The 19,010-nt window shown below is 54.4% G+C and overlaps 15 non-coding genes across 15 annotated transcripts; 8 read left to right on the forward strand and 7 right to left on the reverse strand.

Annotated features, from left to right (window-relative positions):
* Positions 1 to 794: 794 nt before the first annotated feature.
* On the reverse strand, positions 795 to 877 carry TRNAL-UAA (transfer RNA leucine (anticodon UAA)). Its single transcript has one exon. It is a non-coding gene; the product is annotated as a tRNA-Leu (tRNA).
* An 894-nt stretch (positions 878 to 1,771) lies between these two features.
* On the forward strand, positions 1,772 to 1,843 carry TRNAE-CUC (transfer RNA glutamic acid (anticodon CUC)). Its single transcript has one exon. It is a non-coding gene; the product is annotated as a tRNA-Glu (tRNA).
* A 340-nt stretch (positions 1,844 to 2,183) lies between these two features.
* TRNAE-CUC (transfer RNA glutamic acid (anticodon CUC)) lies at positions 2,184 to 2,255 on the forward strand. The gene has a single exon. It is a non-coding gene; the product is annotated as a tRNA-Glu (tRNA).
* Positions 2,256 to 3,159: 904 nt separating this feature from the next.
* On the reverse strand, positions 3,160 to 3,242 carry TRNAL-UAA (transfer RNA leucine (anticodon UAA)). Its single transcript has one exon. It is a non-coding gene; the product is annotated as a tRNA-Leu (tRNA).
* Positions 3,243 to 4,531: 1,289 nt separating this feature from the next.
* On the forward strand, positions 4,532 to 4,603 carry TRNAE-CUC (transfer RNA glutamic acid (anticodon CUC)). Its single transcript has one exon. It is a non-coding gene; the product is annotated as a tRNA-Glu (tRNA).
* Positions 4,604 to 5,507: 904 nt separating this feature from the next.
* On the reverse strand, positions 5,508 to 5,590 carry TRNAL-UAA (transfer RNA leucine (anticodon UAA)). The gene has a single exon. It is a non-coding gene; the product is annotated as a tRNA-Leu (tRNA).
* Positions 5,591 to 6,484: 894 nt separating this feature from the next.
* Positions 6,485 to 6,556, forward strand: TRNAE-CUC (transfer RNA glutamic acid (anticodon CUC)). The gene has a single exon. It is a non-coding gene; the product is annotated as a tRNA-Glu (tRNA).
* Positions 6,557 to 7,869: 1,313 nt separating this feature from the next.
* Positions 7,870 to 7,952, reverse strand: TRNAL-UAA (transfer RNA leucine (anticodon UAA)). The gene has a single exon. It is a non-coding gene; the product is annotated as a tRNA-Leu (tRNA).
* Positions 7,953 to 9,230: 1,278 nt separating this feature from the next.
* Positions 9,231 to 9,302, forward strand: TRNAE-CUC (transfer RNA glutamic acid (anticodon CUC)). The gene has a single exon. It is a non-coding gene; the product is annotated as a tRNA-Glu (tRNA).
* A 904-nt stretch (positions 9,303 to 10,206) lies between these two features.
* TRNAL-UAA (transfer RNA leucine (anticodon UAA)) lies at positions 10,207 to 10,289 on the reverse strand. Its single transcript has one exon. It is a non-coding gene; the product is annotated as a tRNA-Leu (tRNA).
* Positions 10,290 to 11,578: 1,289 nt separating this feature from the next.
* Positions 11,579 to 11,650, forward strand: TRNAE-CUC (transfer RNA glutamic acid (anticodon CUC)). The gene has a single exon. It is a non-coding gene; the product is annotated as a tRNA-Glu (tRNA).
* Positions 11,651 to 12,554: 904 nt separating this feature from the next.
* On the reverse strand, positions 12,555 to 12,637 carry TRNAL-UAA (transfer RNA leucine (anticodon UAA)). Its single transcript has one exon. It is a non-coding gene; the product is annotated as a tRNA-Leu (tRNA).
* Positions 12,638 to 13,931: 1,294 nt separating this feature from the next.
* On the forward strand, positions 13,932 to 14,003 carry TRNAE-CUC (transfer RNA glutamic acid (anticodon CUC)). The gene has a single exon. It is a non-coding gene; the product is annotated as a tRNA-Glu (tRNA).
* Positions 14,004 to 16,256: 2,253 nt separating this feature from the next.
* TRNAE-CUC (transfer RNA glutamic acid (anticodon CUC)) lies at positions 16,257 to 16,328 on the forward strand. The gene has a single exon. It is a non-coding gene; the product is annotated as a tRNA-Glu (tRNA).
* A 903-nt stretch (positions 16,329 to 17,231) lies between these two features.
* Positions 17,232 to 17,314, reverse strand: TRNAL-UAA (transfer RNA leucine (anticodon UAA)). Its single transcript has one exon. It is a non-coding gene; the product is annotated as a tRNA-Leu (tRNA).
* Positions 17,315 to 19,010: the final 1,696 nt, after the last annotated feature.

The raw sequence follows: 19,010 nt of genomic DNA on the forward strand, positions 1-19,010 counted from the left end.
GGCGGTAACTCCAAGCATCTTTTCAGCATGGTCCCTTACCGGAAGCTGTCGCCGCTAGAAGTGGGCCTGTGCCCCAAAAAGGAAGCTTTCTTTCTTCCAAAGCTGTAGAGAAAATATTAGTCCTGTCGCCCTGCCAAAGCCGAGCTCGCCCACCATCCCTAGCCTCATCAGACCAAGACCTTGCCCGGGACCCTGGGGCAGAGGGCTGCAGAAATGGTTGCGTACCGGTTTGGAGGAGAAAAGCAGGGGAGGGAGGGGTCGTAGCTGCTTGATTTGCATACAGAGCTGTGGTCTGCTGGGAAAGTGCAGCCTTTGGAGCTTGGCAAAGGCTTCGCAAGGGGCCCGAGCATTGCCCTCGCCCCGTTTGTTGACAGGTTCTCCTTCTATGGGCTGAAGGGCCCTGTAGCCTGATTTGAGGTTGGACGCTCTATTATTCACAGGGGTGTACCGGGCCTAGACGGTGACTGGCTGACCCGTCAGGGCATCGCCCGTTTGGAAGCCCGTTTCGGAAGCGGAGGCGGGAATCCCTGCCCAATTTTCTTTTGGGGTGGTAGGGCTGTTGGCGGGGTTGCACAAGCTCTGCCAACTTTGGCGGCTTAAGCTTGGGATGCGAGGGACATGGTACAAAAATGCAAAGGTTTTCCAGGAAAAGAGTCTACGGGCAACGATTCCTTGTTGCTCTTTTCAGGTGAACTCAAGCCTCAGGGCTTTGAGGTAGGGGCACTGCCTACAGACAGCAGGAAAGGGCTTGTGCGAAGCTGCTGCCGCATTTAGGTAAGAAGAGTAAAAACCTGTACCAGGAGTGGGGCTCGAACCCACGCGGACACTTGTCCATTGGATCTTAAGTCCAACGCCTTAACCACTCGGCCATCCTGGTGAGCTGCTGCAAAGGGCTTCGAATTGAATCTTTGCTGTTTCAGCAGCAGGCGAACAAGTGGAAAACCAGCCCAGAGTGCCCCCTGCAGGAGGTTGGATGGAATTGGCTTGCGAGCGGCAAACGTCTCTCACTTAACAGCATTACAATAGCCTCCAGCTGACTGCAAGTACGGTTGCGGAAACCTCCCGGGTGCTGCAGTCGTTTCCCCGGTGGCCTAGTGGTGAGGATTTGGTGCTTTCACTGCCACGGGCCTGGCTTCGAGTCCCCGACCAGAGTGTGTGCTTTGAGTAAAGGTGGTCTAGGGCAGTCCAGAGGCAGGCTGAGCCTCGAAGGCTGGTGCAGGCCTTGGTGTGCGAGCCCGAAAAAAGGGCAGCTCCTATGTCATCCCTTCTTGCCCTCCGGCACTTGCTGTACAAGCAAAGCCCCCTTTGAACTCTGCATGGTAACCCTGCTGTGTCTCGCAGGCAATCATGGCCTGCCGCCTTTTAATAAACGTGCTCTCCCACGAAGCAGTTCTCCTAAGGAGGGTTAGTTGTGAGTGTGCATCTTCAGCGGCAGCCTCTAGGGGGAGCTTCAGCACTGACCCACAAAAGCTCATAGCGAGGAAGGCTGTCCTTTCAGGAGAGCAAGACAGGAATATCAGCGCTTGGAAGTGAAAGCGCAAACGTTCCCAAAGTGATGCTGTCTTCAATCTCTAAGCTCCCCTTTTCGCAGACCATCACAAGTGTTTTTGTTTTCTTTCTTTCTTTCTTTCTTTATTTCTTTATTTATTTATTTATTAGCAGAAACGGCCCCCGAAGACCTGCAGGCACTGGTGCCCATTGTAGCAGAGGCCCTCAGCCTTTGGACTCGGACGCCACCATCTGAGCGACACGCAACGGGGTGCACCCACCGTCCCTGGTGGTCTAGTGGTTAGGATTCGGCGCTCTCACCGCCACGGCCCGGGTTCGATTCCCGGTCAGGGAAGGAGCTCTTTTAACAACTGACATTTTTATTTACAGCAATGCAGTTAACTGGCGACCGGAAATCTTGCTCCCAGATGCAGATTTGCGTGCACAAAATGGAGGAAGTGCCCTCAGCGCGACGCAAAACGTGTTTATGGCAGAGTCCCATTCATTCTCCTGTCGCTGCGGAAAGACTGCCCTTGACGCAAAAAAGGCAGCTTCCTTTTTCACCGCTGGAGAGAACCTATCTGCTCGGCCCTCCCCCTCTCTTCCCAGTCCCCCAATGGACTGGCCTTTGAGGCACCTGCAGGCATTGTGCACTCGGACACCACTGCCCGGCCTTCCCGAGCTGTCCAGCGGTCTCCCTGGTGGTCTAGTGGTTAGGGTTCGGCGCTCTCACCGCCGCGGCCCGGGTTCGATTCCCGGTCAGGGAAGAGAGGCTTTTACTGAATGACATTTTTACAGAAATTCAAACAACTGCGTCTCAAAAAATATTTCTTTCAAATGTAGCTTCACTCACAGGCAATAGCGGCGTGGCTCCCCTGGCGGTAACTCCAAGCATCTTTTCAGCATGGTCCCTTACCGGAAGCTGTCGCCGCTAGAAGTGGGCCTGTGCCCCAAAAAGGAAGCTTTCTTTCTTCCAAAGCTGTAGAGAAAATATTAGTCCTGTCGCCCTGCCAAAGCCGAGCTCGCCCACCATCCCTAGCCTCATCAGACCAAGACCTTGCCCGGGACCCTGGGGCAGAGGGCTGCAGAAATGGTTGCGTACCGGTTTGGAGGAGAAAAGCAGGGGAGGGAGGGGTCGTAGCTGCTTGATTTGCATACAGAGCTGTGGTCTGCTGGGAAAGTGCAGCCTTTGGAGCTTGGCAAAGGCTTCGCAAGGGGCCCGAGCATTGCCCTCGCCCCGTTTGTTGACAGGTTCTCCTTCTATGGGCTGAAGGGCCCTGTAGCCTGATTTGAGGTTGGACGCTCTATTATTCACAGGGGTGTACCGGGCCTAGACGGTGACTGGCTGACCCGTCAGGGCATCGCCCGTTTGGAAGCCCGTTTCGGAAGCGGAGGCGGGAATCCCTGCCCAATTTTCTTTTGGGGTGGTAGGGCTGTTGGCGGGGTTGCACAAGCTCTGCCAACTTTGGCGGCTTAAGCTTGGGATGCGAGGGACATGGTACAAAAATGCAAAGGTTTTCCAGGAAAAGAGTCTACGGGCAACGATTCCTTGTTGCTCTTTTCAGGTGAACTCAAGCCTCAGGGCTTTGAGGTAGGGGCACTGCCTACAGACAGCAGGAAAGGGCTTGTGCGAAGCTGCTGCCGCATTTAGGTAAGAAGAGTAAAAACCTGTACCAGGAGTGGGGCTCGAACCCACGCGGACACTTGTCCATTGGATCTTAAGTCCAACGCCTTAACCACTCGGCCATCCTGGTGAGCTGCTGCAAAGGGCTTCGAATTGAATCTTTGCTGTTTCAGCAGCAGGCGAACAAGTGGAAAACCAGCCCAGAGTGCCCCCTGCAGGAGGTTGGATGGAATTGGCTTGCGAGCGGCAAACGTCTCTCACTTAACAGCATTACAATAGCCTCCAGCTGACTGCAAGTACGGTTGCGGAAACCTCCCGGGTGCTGCAGTCGTTTCCCCGGTGGCCTAGTGGTGAGGATTTGGTGCTTTCACTGCCACGGGCCTGGCTTCGAGTCCCCGACCAGAGTGTGTGCTTTGAGTAAAGGTGGTCTAGGGCAGTCCAGAGGCAGGCTGAGCCTCGAAGGCTGGTGCAGGCCTTGGTGTGCGAGCCCGAAAAAAGGGCAGCTCCTATGTCATCCCTTCTTGCCCTCCGGCACTTGCTGTACAAGCAAAGCCCCCTTTGAACTCTGCATGGTAACCCTGCTGTGTCTCGCAGGCAATCATGGCCTGCCGCCTTTTAATAAACGTGCTCTCCCACGAAGCAGTTCTCCTAAGGAGGGTTAGTTGTGAGTGTGCATCTTCAGCGGCAGCCTCTAGGGGGAGCTTCAGCACTGACCCACAAAAGCTCATAGCGAGGAAGGCTGTCCTTTCAGGAGAGCAAGACAGGAATATCAGCGCTTGGAAGTGAAAGCGCAAACGTTCCCAAAGTGATGCTGTCTTCAATCTCTAAGCTCCCCTTTTCGCAGACCATCACAAGTGTTTTTGTTTTCTTTCTTTCTTTCTTTCTTTATTTCTTTATTTATTTATTTATTAGCAGAAACGGCCCCCGAAGACCTGCAGGCACTGGTGCCCATTGTAGCAGAGGCCCTCAGCCTTTGGACTCGGACGCCACCATCTGAGCGACACGCAACGGGGTGCACCCACCGTCCCTGGTGGTCTAGTGGTTAGGATGCGGCCCGGGTTCGATTCCCGGTCAGGGAAGGAGCTCTTTTAACAACTGACATTTTTATTTACAGCAATGCAGTTAACTGGCGACCGGAAATCTTGCTCCCAGATGCAGATTTGCGTGCACAAAATGGAGGAAGTGCCCTCAGCGCGACGCAAAACGTGTTTATGGCAGAGTCCCATTCATTCTCCTGTCGCTGCGGAAAGACTGCCCTTGACGCAAAAAAGGCAGCTTCCTTTTTCACCGCTGGAGAGAACCTATCTGCTCGGCCCTCCCCCTCTCTTCCCAGTCCCCCAATGGACTGGCCTTTGAGGCACCTGCAGGCATTGTGCACTCGGACACCACTGCCCGGCCTTCCCGAGTTGTCCAGCGGTCTCCCTGGTGGTCTAGTGGTTAGGATTCGGCGCTCTCACCGCCGCGGCCCGGGTTCGATTCCCGGTCAGGAAAGAGAGGCTTTTACTGAATGACATTTTTACAGAAATTCAAACAACTGCGTCTCAAAAAATATTTCTTTCAAATGTAGCTTCACTCACAGGCAATAGCGGCGTGGCTCCCCTGGCGGTAACTCCAAGCATCTTTTCAGCATGGTCCCTTACCGGAAGCTGTCGCCGCTAGAAGTGGGCCTGTGCCCCAAAAAGGAAGCTTTCTTTCTTCCAAAGCTGTAGAGAAAATATTAGTCCTGTCGCCCTGCCAAAGCCGAGCTCGCCCACCATCCCTAGCCTCATCAGACCAAGACCTTGCCCGGGACCCTGGGGCAGAGGGCTGCAGAAATGGTTGCGTACCGGTTTGGAGGAGAAAAGCAGGGGAGGGAGGGGTCGTAGCTGCTTGATTTGCATACAGAGCTGTGGTCTGCTGGGAAAGTGCAGCCTTTGGAGCTTGGCAAAGGCTTCGCAAGGGGCCCGAGCATTGCCCTCGCCCCGTTTGTTGACAGGTTCTCCTTCTATGGGCTGAAGGGCCCTGTAGCCTGATTTGAGGTTGGACGCTCTATTATTCACAGGGGTGTACCGGGCCTAGACGGTGACTGGCTGACCCGTCAGGGCATCGCCCGTTTGGAAGCCCGTTTCGGAAGCGGAGGCGGGAATCCCTGCCCAATTTTCTTTTGGGGTGGTAGGGCTGTTGGCGGGGTTGCACAAGCTCTGCCAACTTTGGCGGCTTAAGCTTGGGATGCGAGGGACATGGTACAAAAATGCAAAGGTTTTCCAGGAAAAGAGTCTACGGGCAACGATTCCTTGTTGCTCTTTTCAGGTGAACTCAAGCCTCAGGGCTTTGAGGTAGGGGCACTGCCTACAGACAGCAGGAAAGGGCTTGTGCGAAGCTGCTGCCGCATTTAGGTAAGAAGAGTAAAAACCTGTACCAGGAGTGGGGCTCGAACCCACGCGGACACTTGTCCATTGGATCTTAAGTCCAACGCCTTAACCACTCGGCCATCCTGGTGAGCTGCTGCAAAGGGCTTCGAATTGAATCTTTGCTGTTTCAGCAGCAGGCGAACAAGTGGAAAACCAGCCCAGAGTGCCCCCTGCAGGAGGTTGGATGGAATTGGCTTGCGAGCGGCAAACGTCTCTCACTTAACAGCATTACAATAGCCTCCAGCTGACTGCAAGTACGGTTGCGGAAACCTCCCGGGTGCTGCAGTCGTTTCCCCGGTGGCCTAGTGGTGAGGATTTGGTGCTTTCACTGCCACGGGCCTGGCTTCGAGTCCCCGACCAGAGTGTGTGCTTTGAGTAAAGGTGGTCTAGGGCAGTCCAGAGGCAGGCTGAGCCTCGAAGGCTGGTGCAGGCCTTGGTGTGCGAGCCCGAAAAAAGGGCAGCTCCTATGTCATCCCTTCTTGCCCTCCGGCACTTGCTGTACAAGCAAAGCCCCCTTTGAACTCTGCATGGTAACCCTGCTGTGTCTCGCAGGCAATCATGGCCTGCCGCCTTTTAATAAACGTGCTCTCCCACGAAGCAGTTCTCCTAAGGAGGGTTAGTTGTGAGTGTGCATCTTCAGCGGCAGCCTCTAGGGGGAGCTTCAGCACTGACCCACAAAAGCTCATAGCGAGGAAGGCTGTCCTTTCAGGAGAGCAAGACAGGAATATCAGCGCTTGGAAGTGAAAGCGCAAACGTTCCCAAAGTGATGCTGTCTTCAATCTCTAAGCTCCCCTTTTCGCAGACCATCACAAGTGTTTTTGTTTTCTTTCTTTCTTTCTTTCTTTATTTCTTTATTTATTTATTTATTAGCAGAAACGGCCCCCGAAGACCTGCAGGCACTGGTGCCCATTGTAGCAGAGGCCCTCAGCCTTTGGACTCGGACGCCACCATCTGAGCGACACGCAACGGGGTGCACCCACCGTCCCTGGTGGTCTAGTGGTTAGGATTCGGAGCTCTCACCGCCGCGGCCCGGGTTCGATTCCCGGTCAGGGAAGGAGCTCTTTTAACAACTGACATTTTTATTTACAGCAATGCAGTTAACTGGCGACCGGAAATCTTGCTCCCAGATGCAGATTTGCGTGCACAAAATGGAGGAAGTGCCCTCAGCGCGACGCAAAACGTGTTTATGGCAGAGTCCCATTCATTCTCCTGTCGCTGCGGAAAGACTGCCCTTGACGCAAAAAAGGCAGCTTCCTTTTTCACCGCTGGAGAGAACCTATCTGCTCGGCCCTCCCCCTCTCTTCCCAGTCCCCCAATGGACTGGCCTTTGAGGCACCTGCAGGCATTGTGCACTCGGACACCACTGCCCGGCCTTCCCGAGCTGTCCAGCGGTCTCCCTGGTGGTCTAGTGGTTAGGATTCGGCGCTCTCACCGCGGCCCGGGTTCGATTCCCGGTCAGGGAAGAGAGGCTTTTACTGAATGACATTTTTACAGAAATTCAAACAACTGCGTCTCAAAAAATATTTCTTTCAAATGTAGCTTCACTCACAGGCAATAGCGGCGTGGCTCCCCTGGCGGTAACTCCAAGCATCTTTTCAGCATGGTCCCTTACCGGAAGCTGTCGCCGCTAGAAGTGGGCCTGTGCCCCAAAAAGGAAGCTTTCTTTCTTCCAAAGCTGTAGAGAAAATATTAGTCCTGTCGCCCTGCCAAAGCCGAGCTCGCCCACCATCCCTAGCCTCATCAGACCAAGACCTTGCCCGGGACCCTGGGGCAGAGGGCTGCAGAAATGGTTGCGTACCGGTTTGGAGGAGAAAAGCAGGGGAGGGAGGGGTCGTAGCTGCTTGATTTGCATACAGAGCTGTGGTCTGCTGGGAAAGTGCAGCCTTTGGAGCTTGGCAAAGGCTTCGCAAGGGGCCCGAGCATTGCCCTCGCCCCGTTTGTTGACAGGTTCTCCTTCTATGGGCTGAAGGGCCCTGTAGCCTGATTTGAGGTTGGACGCTCTATTATTCACAGGGGTGTACCGGGCCTAGACGGTGACTGGCTGACCCGTCAGGGCATCGCCCGTTTGGAAGCCCGTTTCGGAAGCGGAGGCGGGAATCCCTGCCCAATTTTCTTTTGGGGTGGTAGGGCTGTTGGCGGGGTTGCACAAGCTCTGCCAACTTTGGCGGCTTAAGCTTGGGATGCGAGGGACATGGTACAAAAATGCAAAGGTTTTCCAGGAAAAGAGTCTACGGGCAACGATTCCTTGTTGCTCTTTTCAGGTGAACTCAAGCCTCAGGGCTTTGAGGTAGGGGCACTGCCTACAGACAGCAGGAAAGGGCTTGTGCGAAGCTGCTGCCGCATTTAGGTAAGAAGAGTAAAAACCTGTACCAGGAGTGGGGCTCGAACCCACGCGGACACTTGTCCATTGGATCTTAAGTCCAACGCCTTAACCACTCGGCCATCCTGGTGAGCTGCTGCAAAGGGCTTCGAATTGAATCTTTGCTGTTTCAGCAGCAGGCGAACAAGTGGAAAACCAGCCCAGAGTGCCCCCTGCAGGAGGTTGGATGGAATTGGCTTGCGAGCGGCAAACGTCTCTCACTTAACAGCATTACAATAGCCTCCAGCTGACTGCAAGTACGGTTGCGGAAACCTCCCGGGTGCTGCAGTCGTTTCCCCGGTGGCCTAGTGGTGAGGATTTGGTGCTTTCACTGCCACGGGCCTGGCTTCGAGTCCCCGACCAGAGTGTGTGCTTTGAGTAAAGGTGGTCTAGGGCAGTCCAGAGGCAGGCTGAGCCTCGAAGGCTGGTGCAGGCCTTGGTGTGCGAGCCCGAAAAAAGGGCAGCTCCTATGTCATCCCTTCTTGCCCTCCGGCACTTGCTGTACAAGCAAAGCCCCCTTTGAACTCTGCATGGTAACCCTGCTGTGTCTCGCAGGCAATCATGGCCTGCCGCCTTTTAATAAACGTGCTCTCCCACGAAGCAGTTCTCCTAAGGAGGGTTAGTTGTGAGTGTGCATCTTCAGCGGCAGCCTCTAGGGGGAGCTTCAGCACTGACCCACAAAAGCTCATAGCGAGGAAGGCTGTCCTTTCAGGAGAGCAAGACAGGAATATCAGCGCTTGGAAGTGAAAGCGCAAACGTTCCCAAAGTGATGCTGTCTTCAATCTCTAAGCTCCCCTTTTCGCAGACCATCACAAGTGTTTTTGTTTTCTTTCTTTCTTTCTTTCTTTATTTCTTTATTTATTTATTTATTAGCAGAAACGGCCCCCGAAGACCTGCAGGCACTGGTGCCCATTGTAGCAGAGGCCCTCAGCCTTTGGACTCGGACGCCACCATCTGAGCGACACGCAACGGGGTGCACCCACCGTCCCTGGTGGTCTAGTGGTTAGGGTTCGATTCCCGGTCAGGGAAGGAGCTCTTTTAACAACTGACATTTTTATTTACAGCAATGCAGTTAACTGGCGACCGGAAATCTTGCTCCCAGATGCAGATTTGCGTGCACAAAATGGAGGAAGTGCCCTCAGCGCGACGCAAAACGTGTTTATGGCAGAGTCCCATTCATTCTCCTGTCGCTGCGGAAAGACTGCCCTTGACGCAAAAAAGGCAGCTTCCTTTTTCACCGCTGGAGAGAACCTATCTGCTCGGCCCTCCCCCTCTCTTCCCAGTCCCTCAATGGACTGGCCTTTGAGGCACCTGCAGGCATTGTGCACTCGGACACCACTGCCCGGCCTTCCCGAGCTGTCCAGCGGTCTCCCTGGTGGTCTAGTGGTTAGGATTCGGCGCTCTCACCGCCGCGGCCCGGGTTCGACTCCCGGTCAGGGAAGAGAGGCTTTTACTGAATGACATTTTTACAGAAATTCAAACAACTGCGTCTCAAAAAATATTTCTTTCAAATGTAGCTTCACTCACAGGCAATAGCGGCGTGGCTCCCCTGGCGGTAACTCCAAGCATCTTTTCAGCATGGTCCCTTACCGGAAGCTGTCGCCGCTAGAAGTGGGCCTGTGCCCCAAAAAGGAAGCTTTCTTTCTTCCAAAGCTGTAGAGAAAATATTAGTCCTGTCGCCCTGCCAAAGCCGAGCTCGCCCACCATCCCTAGCCTCATCAGACCAAGACCTTGCCCGGGACCCTGGGGCAGAGGGCTGCAGAAATGGTTGCGTACCGGTTTGGAGGAGAAAAGCAGGGGAGGGAGGGGTCGTAGCTGCTTGATTTGCATACAGAGCTGTGGTCTGCTGGGAAAGTGCAGCCTTTGGAGCTTGGCAAAGGCTTCGCAAGGGGCCCGAGCATTGCCCTCGCCCCGTTTGTTGACAGGTTCTCCTTCTATGGGCTGAAGGGCCCTGTAGCCTGATTTGAGGTTGGACGCTCTATTATTCACAGGGGTGTACCGGGCCTAGACGGTGACTGGCTGACCCGTCAGGGCATCGCCCGTTTGGAAGCCCGTTTCGGAAGCGGAGGCGGGAATCCCTGCCCAATTTTCTTTTGGGGTGGTAGGGCTGTTGGCGGGGTTGCACAAGCTCTGCCAACTTTGGCGGCTTAAGCTTGGGATGCGAGGGACATGGTACAAAAATGCAAAGGTTTTCCAGGAAAAGAGTCTACGGGCAACGATTCCTTGTTGCTCTTTTCAGGTGAACTCAAGCCTCAGGGCTTTGAGGTAGGGGCACTGCCTACAGACAGCAGGAAAGGGCTTGTGCGAAGCTGCTGCCGCATTTAGGTAAGAAGAGTAAAAACCTGTACCAGGAGTGGGGCTCGAACCCACGCGGACACTTGTCCATTGGATCTTAAGTCCAACGCCTTAACCACTCGGCCATCCTGGTGAGCTGCTGCAAAGGGCTTCGAATTGAATCTTTGCTGTTTCAGCAGCAGGCGAACAAGTGGAAAACCAGCCCAGAGTGCCCCCTGCAGGAGGTTGGATGGAATTGGCTTGCGAGCGGCAAACGTCTCTCACTTAACAGCATTACAATAGCCTCCAGCTGACTGCAAGTACGGTTGCGGAAACCTCCCGGGTGCTGCAGTCGTTTCCCCGGTGGCCTAGTGGTGAGGATTTGGTGCTTTCACTGCCACGGGCCTGGCTTCGAGTCCCCGACCAGAGTGTGTGCTTTGAGTAAAGGTGGTCTAGGGCAGTCCAGAGGCAGGCTGAGCCTCGAAGGCTGGTGCAGGCCTTGGTGTGCGAGCCCGAAAAAAGGGCAGCTCCTATGTCATCCCTTCTTGCCCTCCGGCACTTGCTGTACAAGCAAAGCCCCCTTTGAACTCTGCATGGTAACCCTGCTGTGTCTCGCAGGCAATCATGGCCTGCCGCCTTTTAATAAACGTGCTCTCCCACGAAGCAGTTCTCCTAAGGAGGGTTAGTTGTGAGTGTGCATCTTCAGCGGCAGCCTCTAGGGGGAGCTTCAGCACTGACCCACAAAAGCTCATAGCGAGGAAGGCTGTCCTTTCAGGAGAGCAAGACAGGAATATCAGCGCTTGGAAGTGAAAGCGCAAACGTTCCCAAAGTGATGCTGTCTTCAATCTCTAAGCTCCCCTTTTCGCAGACCATCACAAGTGTTTTTGTTTTCTTTCTTTCTTTCTTTCTTTATTTCTTTATTTATTTATTTATTAGCAGAAACGGCCCCCGAAGACCTGCAGGCACTGGTGCCCATTGTAGCAGAGGCCCTCAGCCTTTGGACTCGGACGCCACCATCTGAGCGACACGCAACGGGGTGCACCCACCGTCCCTGGTGGTCTAGTGGTTAGGATGCGGCCCGGGTTCGATTCCCGGTCAGGGAAGGAGCTCTTTTAACAACTGACATTTTTATTTACAGCAATGCAGTTAACTGGCGACCGGAAATCTTGCTCCCAGATGCAGATTTGCGTGCACAAAATGGAGGAAGTGCCCTCAGCGCGACGCAAAACGTGTTTATGGCAGAGTCCCATTCATTCTCCTGTCGCTGCGGAAAGACTGCCCTTGACGCAAAAAAGGCAGCTTCCTTTTTCACCGCTGGAGAGAACCTATCTGCTCGGCCCTCCCCCTCTCTTCCCAGTCCCCCAATGGACTGGCCTTTGAGGCACCTGCAGGCATTGTGCACTCGGACACCACTGCCCGGCCTTCCCGAGTTGTCCAGCTGTCTCCCTGGTGGTCTAGGGGTTAGGATTCGGCGCTCTCACCGCCGCGGCCCGGGTTCGATTCCCGGTCAGGAAAGAGAGGCTTTTACTGAATGACATTTTTACAGAAATTCAAACAACTGCGTCTCAAAAAATATTTCTTTCAAATGTAGCTTCACTCACAGGCAATAGCGGCGTGGCTCCCCTGGCGGTAACTCCAAGCATCTTTTCAGCATGGTCCCTTACCGGAAGCTGTCGCCGCTAGAAGTGGGCCTGTGCCCCAAAAAGGAAGCTTTCTTTCTTCCAAAGCTGTAGAGAAAATATTAGTCCTGTCGCCCTGCCAAAGCCGAGCTCGCCCACCATCCCTAGCCTCATCAGACCAAGACCTTGCCCGGGACCCTGGGGCAGAGGGCTGCAGAAATGGTTGCGTACCGGTTTGGAGGAGAAAAGCAGGGGAGGGAGGGGTCGTAGCTGCTTGATTTGCATACAGAGCTGTGGTCTGCTGGGAAAGTGCAGCCTTTGGAGCTTGGCAAAGGCTTCGCAAGGGGCCCGAGCATTGCCCTCGCCCCGTTTGTTGACAGGTTCTCCTTCTATGGGCTGAAGGGCCCTGTAGCCTGATTTGAGGTTGGACGCTCTATTATTCACAGGGGTGTACCGGGCCTAGACGGTGACTGGCTGACCCGTCAGGGCATCGCCCGTTTGGAAGCCCGTTTCGGAAGCGGAGGCGGGAATCCCTGCCCAATTTTCTTTTGGGGTGGTAGGGCTGTTGGCGGGGTTGCACAAGCTCTGCCAACTTTGGCGGCTTAAGCTTGGGATGCGAGGGACATGGTACAAAAATGCAAAGGTTTTCCAGGAAAAGAGTCTACGGGCAACGATTCCTTGTTGCTCTTTTCAGGTGAACTCAAGCCTCAGGGCTTTGAGGTAGGGGCACTGCCTACAGACAGCAGGAAAGGGCTTGTGCGAAGCTGCTGCCGCATTTAGGTAAGAAGAGTAAAAACCTGTACCAGGAGTGGGGCTCGAACCCACGCGGACACTTGTCCATTGGATCTTAAGTCCAACGCCTTAACCACTCGGCCATCCTGGTGAGCTGCTGCAAAGGGCTTCGAATTGAATCTTTGCTGTTTCAGCAGCAGGCGAACAAGTGGAAAACCAGCCCAGAGTGCCCCCTGCAGGAGGTTGGATGGAATTGGCTTGCGAGCGGCAAACGTCTCTCACTTAACAGCATTACAATAGCCTCCAGCTGACTGCAAGTACGGTTGCGGAAACCTCCCGGGTGCTGCAGTCGTTTCCCCGGTGGCCTAGTGGTGAGGATTTGGTGCTTTCACTGCCACGGGCCTGGCTTCGAGTCCCCGACCAGAGTGTGTGCTTTGAGTAAAGGTGGTCTAGGGCAGTCCAGAGGCAGGCTGAGCCTCGAAGGCTGGTGCAGGCCTTGGTGTGCGAGCCCGAAAAAAGGGCAGCTCCTATGTCATCCCTTCTTGCCCTCCGGCACTTGCTGTACAAGCAAAGCCCCCTTTGAACTCTGCATGGTAACCCTGCTGTGTCTCGCAGGCAATCATGGCCTGCCGCCTTTTAATAAACGTGCTCTCCCACGAAGCAGTTCTCCTAAGGAGGGTTAGTTGTGAGTGTGCATCTTCAGCGGCAGCCTCTAGGGGGAGCTTCAGCACTGACCCACAAAAGCTCATAGCGAGGAAGGCTGTCCTTTCAGGAGAGCAAGACAGGAATATCAGCGCTTGGAAGTGAAAGCGCAAACGTTCCCAAAGTGATGCTGTCTTCAATCTCTAAGCTCCCCTTTTCGCAGACCATCACAAGTGTTTTTGTTTTCTTTCTTTCTTTCTTTCTTTATTTCTTTATTTATTTATTTATTAGCAGAAACGGCCCCCGAAGACCTGCAGGCACTGGTGCCCATTGTAGCAGAGGCCCTCAGCCTTTGGACTCGGACGCCACCATCTGAGCGACACGCAACGGGGTGCACCCACCGTCCCTGGTGGTCTAGTGGTTAGGATTCCCCGCGGCCCGGGTTCGATTCCCGGTCAGGGAAGGAGCTCTTTTAACAACTGACATTTTTATTTACAGCAATGCAGTTAACTGGCGACCGGAAATCTTGCTCCCAGATGCAGATTTGCGTGCACAAAATGGAGGAAGTGCCCTCAGCGCGACGCAAAACGTGTTTATGGCAGAGTCCCATTCATTCTCCTGTCGCTGCGGAAAGACTGCCCTTGACGCAAAAAAGGCAGCTTCCTTTTTCACCGCTGGAGAGAACCTATCTGCTCGGCCCTCCCCCTCTCTTCCCAGTCCCCCAATGGACTGGCCTTTGAGGCACCTGCAGGCATTGTGCACTCGGACACCACTGCCCGGCCTTCCCGAGTTGTCCAGCGGTCTCCCTGGTGGTCTAGTGGTTAGGATTCGGCGCTCTCACCGCCGCGGCCCGGGTTCGATTCCCGGTCAGGGAAGAGAGGCTTTTACTGAATGACATTTTTACAGAAATTCAAACAACTGCGTCTCAAAAAATATTTCTTTCAAATGTAGCTTCACTCACAGGCAATAGCGGCGTGGCTCCCCTGGCGGTAACTCCAAGCTTCTTTTCAGCATGGTCCCTTACCGGAAGCTGTCGCCGCTAGAAGTGGGCCTGTGCCCCAAAAAGGAAGCTTTCTTTCTTCCAAAGCTGTAGAGAAAATATTAGTCCTGTCGCCCTGCCAAAGCCGAGCTCGCCCACCATCCCTAGCCTCATCAGACCAAGACCTTGCCCGGGACCCTGGGGCAGAGGGCTGCAGAAATGGTTGCGTACCGGTTTGGAGGAGAAAAGCAGGGGAGGGAGGGGTCGTAGCTGCTTGATTTGCATACAGAGCTGTGGTCTGCTGGGAAAGTGCAGCCTTTGGAGCTTGGCAAAGGCTTCGCAAGGGGCCCGAGCATTGCCCTCGCCCCGTTTGTTGACAGGTTCTCCTTCTATGGGCTGAAGGGCCCTGTAGCCTGATTTGAGGTTGGACGCTCTATTATTCACAGGGGTGTACCGGGCCTAGACGGTGACTGGCTGACCCGTCAGGGCATCGCCCGTTTGGAAGCCCGTTTCGGAAGCGGAGGCGGGAATCCCTGCCCAATTTTCTTTTGGGGTGGTAGGGCTGTTGGCGGGGTTGCACAAGCTCTGCCAACTTTGGCGGCTTAAGCTTGGGATGCGAGGGACATGGTACAAAAATGCAAAGGTTTTCCAGGAAAAGAGTCTACGGGCAACGATTCCTTGTTGCTCTTTTCAGGTGAACTCAAGCCTCAGGGCTTTGAGGTAGGGGCACTGCCTACAGACAGCAGGAAAGGGCTTGTGCGAAGCTGCTGCCGCATTTAGGTAAGAAGAGTAAAAACCTGTACCAGGAGTGGGGCTCGAACCCACGCGGACACTTGTCCATTGGATCTTAAGCCCACTCGGCCATCCTGGTGAGCTGCTGCAAAGGGCTTCAAATTGAATCTTTGCTGTTTCAGCAGCAGGCGAACAAGTGGAAAACCAGCCCAGAGTGCCCCCTGCAGGAGGTTGGATGGAATTGGCTTGCGAGCGGCAAACGTCTCTCACTTAACAGCATTACAATAGCCTCCAGCTGACTGCAAGTACGGTTGCGGAAACCTCCCGGGTGCTGCAGTCGTTTCCCCGGTGGCCTAGTGGTGAGGATTTGGTGCTTTCACTGCCACGGGCCTGGCTTCGAGTCCCCGACCAGAGTGTGTGCTTTGAGTAAAGGTGGTCTAGGGCAGTCCAGAGGCAGGCTGAGCCTCGAAGGCTGGTGCAGGCCTTGGTGTGCGAGCCCGAAAAAAGGGCAGCTCCTATGTCATCCCTTCTTTCCCTCCGGCACTTGCTGTACAAGCAAAGCCCCCTTTGAACTCTGCATGGTAACCCTGCTGTGTCTCGCAGGCAATCATGGCCTGCCGCCTTTTAATAAACGTGCTCTCCCACGAAGCAGTTCTCCTAAGGAGGGTTAGTTGTGAGTGTGCATCTTCAGCGGCAGCCTCTAGGGGGAGCTTCAGCACTGACCCACAAAAGCTCATAGCGAGGAAGGCTGTCCTTTCAGGAGAGCAAGACAGGAATATCAGCGCTTGGAAGTGAAAGCGCAAACGTTCCCAAAGTGATGCTGTCTTCAATCTCTAAGCTCCCCTTTTCGCAGACCATCACAAGTGTTTTTGTTTTCTTTCTTTCTTTCTTTCTTTATTTCTTTATTTATTTATTTATTAGCAGAAACGGCCCCCGAAGACCTGCAGGCACTGGTGCCCATTGTAGCAGAGGCCCTCAGCCTTTGGACTCGGACGCCACCATCTGAGCGACACGCAACGGGGTGCACCCACCGTCCCTGGTGGTCTAGTGGTTAGGGTTCGATTCCCGGTCAGGGAAGGAGCTCTTTTAACAACTGACATTTTTATTTACAGCAATGCAGTTAACTGGCGACCGGAAATCTTGCTCCCAGATGCAGATTTGCGTGCACAAAATGGAGGAAGTGCCCTCAGCGCGACGCAAAACGTGTTTATGGCAGAGCCCCATTCATTCTCCTGTCGCTGCGGAAAGACTGCCCTTCACGCAAAAAAGGCAGCTTCCTTTTTCACCGCTGGAGAGAACCTATCTGCTCGGCCCTCCCCCTCTCTTCCCAGTCCCCCAATGGACTGGCCTTTGAGGCACCTGCAGGCATTGTGCACTCGGACACCACTGCCCGGCCTTCCCGAGCTGTCTAGCTGTCTCCCTGGTGGTCTAGTGGTTAGGATTCGGCGCTCTCACCGCCGCGGCCCGGGTTCGATTCCCGGTCAGGGAAGAGAGGCTTTTACTGAATGACATATTTACAGAAATTCAAACAACTGCGTCTCAAAAAATATTTCTTTCAAATGTAGCTTCACTCACAGGCAATAGCGGCGTGGCTCCCCTGGCGGTAACTCCAAGCATCTTTTCAGCATGGTCCCTTACCGGAAGCTGTCGCCGCTAGAAGTGGGCCTGTGCCCCAAAAAGGAAGCTTTCTTTCTTCCAAAGCTGTAGAGAAAATATTAGTCCTGTCGCCCTGCCAAAGCCGAGCTCGCCCACCATCCCTAGCCTCATCAGACCAAGACCTTGCCCGGGACCCTGGGGCAGAGGGCTGCAGAAATGGTTGCGTACCGGTTTGGAGGAGAAAAGCAGGGGAGGGAGGGGTCGTAGCTGCTTGATTTGCATACAGAGCTGTGGTCTGCTGGGAAAGTGCAGCCTTTGGAGCTTGGCAAAGGCTTCGCAAGGGGCCCGAGCATTGCCCTCGCCCCGTTTGTTGACAGGTTCTCCTTCTATGGGCTGAAGGGCCCTGTAGCCTGATTTGAGGTTGGACGCTCTATTATTCACAGGGGTGTACCGGGCCTAGACGGTGACTGGCTGACCCGTCAGGGCATCGCCCGTTTCGGAAGCCGTGAGGAAGCGGAGGCGGGAATCCCTGCCCAATTTTCTTTTGGGGTGGTAGGGCTGTTGGCGGGGTTGCACAAGCTCTGCCAACTTTGGCGGCTTAAGCTTGGGATGCGAGGGACATGGTACAAAAATGCAAAGGTTTTCCAGGAAAAGAGTCTACGGGCAACGATTCCTTGTTGCTCTTTTCAGGTGAACTCAAGCCTCAGGGCTTTGAGGTAGGGGCACTGCCTACAGACAGCAGGAAAGGGCTTGTGCGAAGCTGCTGCCGCATTTAGGTAAGAAGAGTAAAAACCTGTACCAGGAGTGGGGCTCGAACCCACGCGGACACTTGTCCATTGGATCTTAAGTCCAACGCCTTAACCACTCGGCCATCCTGGTGAGCTGCTGCAAAGGGCTTCGAATTGAATCTTTGCTGTTTCAGCAGCAGGCGAACAAGTGGAAAACCAGCCCAGAGTGCCCCCTGCAGGAGGTTGGATGGAATTGGCTTGCGAGCGGCAAACGTCTCTCACTTAACAGCATTACAATAGCCTCCAGCTGACTGCAAGTACGGTTGCGGAAACCTCCCGGGTGCTGCAGTCGTTTCCCCGGTGGCCTAGTGGTGAGGATTTGGTGCTTTCACTGCCACGGGCCTGGCTTCGAGTCCCCGACCAGAGTGTGTGCTTTGAGTAAAGGTGGTCTAGGGCAGTCCAGAGGCAGGCTGAGCCTCGAAGGCTGGTGCAGGCCTTGGTGTGCGAGCCCGAAAAAAGGGCAGCTCCTATGTCATCCCTTCTTGCCCTCCGGCACTTGCTGTACAAGCAAAGCCCCCTTTGAACTCTGCATGGTAACCCTGCTGTGTCTCGCAGGCAATCATGGCCTGCCGCCTTTTAATAAACGTGCTCTCCCACGAAGCAGTTCTCCTAAGGAGGGTTAGTTGTGAGTGTGCATCTTCAGCGGCAGCCTCTAGGGGGAGCTTCAGCACTGACCCACAAAAGCTCATAGCGAGGAAGGCTGTCCTTTCAGGAGAGCAAGACAGGAATATCAGCGCTTGGAAGTGAAAGCGCAAACGTTCCCAAAGTGATGCTGTCTTCAATCTCTAAGCTCCCCTTTTCGCAGACCATCACAAGTGTTTTTGTTTTCTTTCTTTCTTTCTTTCTTTATTTCTTTATTTATTTATTTATTAGCAGAAACGGCCCCCGAAGACCTGCAGGCACTGGTGCCCATTGTAGCAGAGGCCCTCAGCCTTTGGACTCGGACGCCACCATCTGAGCGACACGCAACGGGGTGCACCCACCGTCCCTGGTGGTCTAGTGATTAGGATTCCCCGCGGCCCGGGTTCGATTCCCGGTCAGGGAAGGAGCTCTTTTAACAACTGACATTTTTATTTACAGCAATGCAGTTAACTGGCGACCGGAAATCTTGCTCCCAGATGCAGATTTGCGTGCACAAAATGGAGGAAGTGCCCTCAGCGCGACGCAAAACGTGTTTATGGCAGAGTCCCATTCATTCTCCTGTCGCTGCGGAAAGACTGCCCTTGACGCAAAAAAGGCAGCTTCCTTTTTCACCGCTGGAGAGAACCTATCTGCTCGGCCCTCCCCCTCTCTTCCCAGTCCCCCAATGGACTGGCCTTTGAGGCACCTGCAGGCATTGTGCACTCGGACACCACTGCCCGGCCTTCCCGAGCTATCCAGCGGTCTCCCTGGTGCGGCCCGGGTTCGTTTCCCGGTCAGGGAAGAGAGGCTTTTACTGAATGACATTTTTACAGAAATTCAAACAACTGCGTCTCAAAAAATATTTCTTTCAAATGTAGCTTCACTCACAGGCAATAGCGGCGTGGCTCCCCTGGCGGTAACTCCAAGCATCTTTTCAGCATGGTCCCTTACCGGAAGCTGTCGCCGCTAGAAGTGGGCCTGTGCCCCAAAAAGGAAGCTTTCTTTCTTCCAAAGCTGTAGAGAAAATATTAGTCCTGTCGCCCTGCCAAAGCCGAGCTCGCCCACCATCCCTAGCCTCATCAGACCAAGACCTTGCCCGGGACCCTGGGGCAGAGGGCTGCAGAAATGGTTGCGTACCGGTTTGGAGGAGAAAAGCAGGGGAGGGA

This window comes from Ambystoma mexicanum, chromosome 5p, assembly GCF_040938575.1.
Source record: "Ambystoma mexicanum isolate Mex_15411 chromosome 5p, UKY_AmexF1_1, whole genome shotgun sequence".
NCBI classification, from domain to species: domain Eukaryota; kingdom Metazoa; phylum Chordata; class Amphibia; order Caudata; family Ambystomatidae; genus Ambystoma; species Ambystoma mexicanum.